General features: G+C 36.0%; 1 long non-coding RNA gene across 1 annotated transcript; it reads left to right on the top strand.

The window, feature by feature from the left end:
• Positions 1 to 3,199: 3,199 nt before the first annotated feature.
• LOC113337338 lies at positions 3,200 to 5,514 on the top strand. The gene is made up of 6 exons (XR_003354192.1): positions 3,200 to 3,284; positions 3,478 to 3,555; positions 4,106 to 4,253; positions 4,349 to 4,388; positions 4,850 to 5,035; positions 5,236 to 5,514. It is a non-coding gene; the product is annotated as an uncharacterized LOC113337338 (long non-coding RNA).
• Positions 5,515 to 6,000: the final 486 nt, after the last annotated feature.

Genomic DNA, 6,000 nt, shown 5'->3' with positions numbered 1-6,000 from the left:
ATCTGAAGAGGAACACCGCTCCCACTTGTGGGCTGTTTTCAATGCTCTCAAGGAGAATGAGTTGTTTATCAATCTGAAGAAGTGTCAATTTTTCACTTCAAAGGATCTATTTTCGGGTTACGTTGTTTCTTCTAATGGTATTCAAGTAGATGATTCAAAGATCGCAGCTATTCGTGATTGGCCTACTTCTAAAACAACATCTGAAGCTCGAAGTTTTCATGGTCTAGCTTCCTTTTACCGTCGATTTGTAAGGGATTTCGGCTCTATTGCAGCTCCTATTACCGACAGTTGGAAGGATAAAAGGTTCTTATGGACAAATGAAGCTGAATCAAGTTTTCAATTACTAAAAGAAAGACTTACTTCTGCTCCTATCCTTGCACTACCTGATTTCAACAAGCTTTTTGAAGTACATTCTGATGCCTCCATATTAGGAGTTGGTGCTGTTTTGTCCCAAGAAGGTAAACCCATCGAATTTCTTAGAGAAAAACTCACCGAAGCTCGTCAAAAGTGGTCCACCTATGAGTTAGAGTTCTATGTTGTGATTCGTGCACTACGAAAATGGAGACACTACTTGATACAAAAGGATTTCATCTTGTATACTGATCACCAAGCCCTCAAGTATATTCAGAATCAATCACCATCCAATAGAATGCATGCAAGTTCGATTTCTACCTTGCAAGAATATACGTTCTCTATTCAGCACAATTCTGGTTTGAACAACAAGGTTGCGGATGCACTAAGCCGTTTCACAAATCATAGTGCCCGTGAATTACTCCTTGTTACTATTCATGCTGAAGTGATTGCCTTTGAATCCCTTAAAGATTTATATCCTAACGATCCAGACTTCTCCTTACTATGGTAGAAATGTTCCTCCGCACAACAAGGTACGGGTAATTTTGTTTTACATAATGGGTTTCTATTTAAAGGTAGCCGCTTATGCATTCCTGAAGGTTCCATTCGTAAACACCTTATTAAGGAGTTACATAGTAGTGGTCTTTCTGGCCATTTTGGGCGAGATAAGACTATATCTCTAGTCGAAGCTCGTTACTTTTGGAATTATCTCAAAAAGGATGTCCATGATTTTGTGCGACGTTGTATGGTTTGTCAACGAAGTAAGGGTCATGCACAAAATACATGATTATACATTCCTCTTCCAGTTCCATATGCTCCTTGGGAAGATATATCAATGGATTTTGTGCTAGGTTTACCAAGAACTCAAAGAGCTCATGATTCTGTTTTTGTGGTTATTGATCGTTTTTCAAAAATGGCACATTTTATTCCTTGCAAGAAGACTATGGATGTTGTGACTACAACAAATCTTTTCTTCCGTGAGATGGTCCATTTACATGGTATTCCCAAGACCATTACTTCTGATCGAGACACTAAGTTCTTAAGTTGGTTTTGGAAGACACTTTGGACTCGTCTCCAAACCAAACTACAGTTTAGTAGCACAACTCACCCACAAACAGATGGGCAAGCTGAAGTGGTAAACCGATCATTAGGGAATCTTATTCGTTGTTTATCCGGAGACAAACCTAAACAATGGGATTTATCTCTCGCTCAAGCTGAGTTCGCCTATAATTCAGTTCCTAATCGGTCTACAGGTTATGCACCTTTTAAAATTTTTTGTTCGAAGGTTCCCAACCATATATTAGATCTCGTATCTTTACCATCTATTCCTAGTTCCAATGTTGCAGCAGATCACATGATAGAGTCTCTACAAGTGCTACATGATAAGGTAAAGAAAAACTTGGAAGCTGCTAATGCCAAGTACAAGATAGATGTTGATCGTCGACGTCGTTTTCAATCCTACGAAGTTGGTGATCTAGTTATGGTATACTTGAGCAAAGATCGTTTTCCTACGGGTACTTACAACAAGACGAAGTACAAGAAGATTCACTAGTGGAAAACGAGTTTTTAACCACTTCCTGGGCTTCACTGAAACGACTGTTGCTGGGCTGTAATAATTGTTGGTGTTGTTGCGAACAGTTGTTTTATTTAAACTTGTTTCGTTCACAGTAGTTTTAGAGATAAGTTTTTTTCTAAAAACACGAGCTCCCTAATAGGTTTTTGTAGAGTTATAAAACCACTGTGAGAGAAAGAACATTCTATAACAAACCTTTTTAAAATTCTATTTGTCCTCCTTTCTCTTGTCGTTCTAACCTGCTCAATTTCTAGATGCGCCCCTCTCTTCTCCATTATTCATATCCTCATTGAATCCAAAAACTAAAAAAAATCAGAAGTAATCACTTCAATCTTTGCTACTAAACCCAAACCCCTTTCTCATCTTCTTAATCTTCTCCAAAAAGCCCAAATTTAAACTGAAAGATAACAACAACGATTTGTTTGTAATTAAACAAATCCCTTACATCGCGTATGATTCTTCTTCTACTACTACTTCTTCTTCTTTCTCTCTTGTTTAATTTGGATTTGGTTAGATTTAATTCTCTTGTAAGATTCTAGGATTTTCACCAAAAAAAATCTGTTTCGATTAGACTTTAGGGTTTTATCTGTAATTAGGGATTTTTCTTTGAATCTGGAATTTTTTAGGGATTTTGATTTGTACATGTTTGTTAATGATGCTGTTTTACCTGTTTTATTAGGGATTGTTATTTGAATATGGAATCTGTTGGGAATATTGATTTTTTTCATGTTTGTTAAGGCAGCTTGTACCAAGAAATAAAACTGGTCGATCTGAATCGATTGGGTATGTCGAGGGTCTTACCAAGGTAAAATCTATTTTGGTTTCTATTTAAGTTATATATCTTCGTATAGTTTGAAATCTTTAACAGTAACTGCTATTCATTTTTTTATCTGGTCAAGGTTGATGAAAAAATTGATCACATGGATAAACAGTCAAAGAAGAAACAGAAGGGGTATGATATTTATGGTTCTTGTATCTTTTTATTAAGTGTATAATATGTGGCTAATAGATTCTGTTTGTGATTGTAGGGTCTGGACTATATGGGTGATATTCAATTAGAATGACCTAAAGTCTGCAGGGGTGAAGCAAAAGTTGGAATGGCTAAAGAAATTAAAATCAGGAGAAAAAGCTCCATCTGTACAATTAAAACCGGGTTCCTCACTTCTCTTAGCATTTCTAGAATCTTAAATGAGTACTTCATCGTTCAGAGTGAAGTCTGTGTTGTTTCTGTTGTATAGATACTTAGTGATGAGATACTTTTGCTATGTAGGAGAGGAAGCTAGCTGGCAGGTTATGATCTTGGTGGAGCAAGGAAGAGCTTACATGCTTTTATGATGACTATGGGAAAGACTAAAAAAAGGTTTGTTTAGTTTACAGTATTGTATCCTAGGTAGCCTTTCTTTTTGTGCTAACCATGGTTGACATAGAAACTCAAGGATGGTGTATTGTTAACTCGATTTGGTGTCCGAATATGAACTCATTTTACATTGTTGGGTATGTTTTGATTCATGTATAGCGTTCCTATTTGATAGATTAATGTTTTTGTCTTCCAGGCATAATTATCTCTTCCAGAAGTGACGGCATCAGTAAATGGGTTAACAACAAGGATGACAGACCATTACAATATTCTGGTGAGACAAAAATTGGTTCTTGGTGCTGAGAAATTTTGATCCTAGATGCTTTTATCCTGCACCTCAATTAAATATGAACATCTTTTATTTTGATTGCATGGGATGAACATCATCCAATAATACTGTGGTTTTGTTATTGTCATGTTCAAACTCATGTGTTCTTTTTGGTGTTATAGGGAAAATAGTCTAATATTATTGTCGAGTGATGAAATGCCTATGCATTACGGATGGAATAAGGATCATTATTTCTGTTTCTTTCTTTTATCGAGTTCTCTATTTTTCCCCTGTCCGAAGTACCGAATTGTTTAACTCAATGGTTGGGTTCCTTAATTGCTCTTCTGTAATGTCTCATCTCTGTCGATGTCAAATATTAATTCCTTACTTGGGATGCAGAACACGTGGAAAATTAGTTCATATGTTATTCTTTGAATTTCAGTTTGAGTGGATATTCGTGTATGTGTTGGTAGTGAAGGTGTCAAGTATATTCCTCATCCCTTTTTCTTTTTGTGGTTGTTAGTTGATATAGTCTTGATTTTATTTTCATCTTAAGGATGGAATGATGGATCTGCGATTGGGTCAGGGTCGAAGGCCTAAATGTTAGTGCTTATGAAGATCCATATGTGTTCACTGCATCTGCGAACCAAGCTCCGCTAATTTCAAAATCTGTAGAAAACAACCAGTATTGGGATGGAGATCGGGTAATAGCTTTCAGCTGAATGCTTGAATTTTTCTTTTTTTATCTTCTCTATGTAAAAGGAGAGCTGAACACATGGTCACCTATTCATGTTATCAGGAAATAAGCTAAAACCAAGGATTTCAGAACTGTCATCGAGGTATATATCTTCTTTACAACTTAACGAACACCACCATTAGCAGACACTAACTGCATTACCTGCAGAACTTTATTGACCTTGCTGGTAGGGGAAGAGCTACTCAGACACATGCATACTGGGCTAGGCTAAGGGAAGGTTTCCACATTAACCATATTAATTATAATGACTCTGACTAATGTAATCATGAAGCTCAGGTTAGAATTTATACGCGAAGGCTACATCAGCAACTGAATTGTGGCCTTCGATATTTTTAACAAGGAGATGGCTTGCTGCTAATGCTAGTTTTTTTGCGAACATTTTACTTACTTAGTTTGGTAAAGTAGAAACAAATATTTTTTTAGGACATCCTCTGTTTGACAACTGTTACTTTTTCGTTTTGGTTTTTTCCCCTTCTAGATTCATTGAAATGGTTGATTAATTAATTTTCTTGTTGGACCATTTCTTATCAATGCTGGAAAAAGAAGTGGCGATATTCCTTACAAGGATTCAAATGTCACACGCATATTACAACACTCACTTGTTGGGAATGCTCGTAGGGCCATCATATGTACGCCTAGTTCAGCAATGAGTCACTTTGAACATCTCCCAACACTTTCTCTTTTTCCACCCGTGCAAAGGAAGTCATTGAAAATGCCGAAGTGAATATGGTATTCCTTCCGTATGTCGTATGTTTTTCGTAGATATTCATGTATTCTCTCTCTGTATTAGTTTCTCAGTGCTCATTCAAGTTTAGTTGCATTTTCAATTTGATTTTTGAGAACAAGTAAAAGGTTTTATTCTGTCATCTTCCTAGTCCTCCGCAAAGTGATTAACTTATTTAGCTCCATATTTACATGCTTATTTACAGGTTGTATCAGAAAAACAATTAGTTAAACACTTGCAGAAAGAAGTAGCTAGACTCGAAGCGGAGATGATAACTCCAGATCCATCTGCGCGTTCAGATACAGATGCTTTATCTAGGGAAAATGATTTTGATGATTTCTACTTGAATTATTATTAGCAAGCCAGATTTCTACTCCATTTTCCTACCCCTTATGACCAATTTTAGAGTTTTGTAGAAGTTTGTTTGCTTTGTCATTTTATACTTCGTTTTGTATAGAAGTACTTGATAGCATTTGTTAGGCCACTTACTAGAATAAAAACTTGAAGAAAAATTGTGCACAATTTATGCTTTTATGAAAATATAAAAGGGTTGGTTACTGTTTTGTTCTTTGGATATGTTATATCTTAATTATCAGTAGGTGTAATTGCTCTTGTTCTCCTCCGACAACTATTTACCTTAAGAACTTGCAGAGATATGTGGTGTTAAAGAAAAATGTATATGGTCGATAATTGTATGATGTCAATATTTATGTTTTAACTGCAAGAGAGATCTTCCTGTAGACTTAGCAGAAGGGGCGCTCTATGCATTTCGCTTGCAAGCATTAGACCAGGTACTAAATTGCGCATCAAAGCTATTTGGTTCTATCTGCGCATGTGTTTGTTTATATTTTTGTGCCATCCTTTATGCTTGCGTATAAGCTTTTCTTTAATCTCAATGGATAGGATATTCAGTTTGATATCAACGGTAAATGACTTATCTGTTTCTTTTAACGTAATACGTTAGTTAAAT

The sequence above is a fragment of the Papaver somniferum genome, unplaced genomic scaffold (genome assembly GCF_003573695.1).
Source record: "Papaver somniferum cultivar HN1 unplaced genomic scaffold, ASM357369v1 unplaced-scaffold_16, whole genome shotgun sequence".
Taxonomy (NCBI): domain Eukaryota; kingdom Viridiplantae; phylum Streptophyta; class Magnoliopsida; order Ranunculales; family Papaveraceae; genus Papaver; species Papaver somniferum.
Note: the sequence above shows the minus strand (reverse complement) of the source record. Positions and strands in the feature narration are given on the sequence as shown.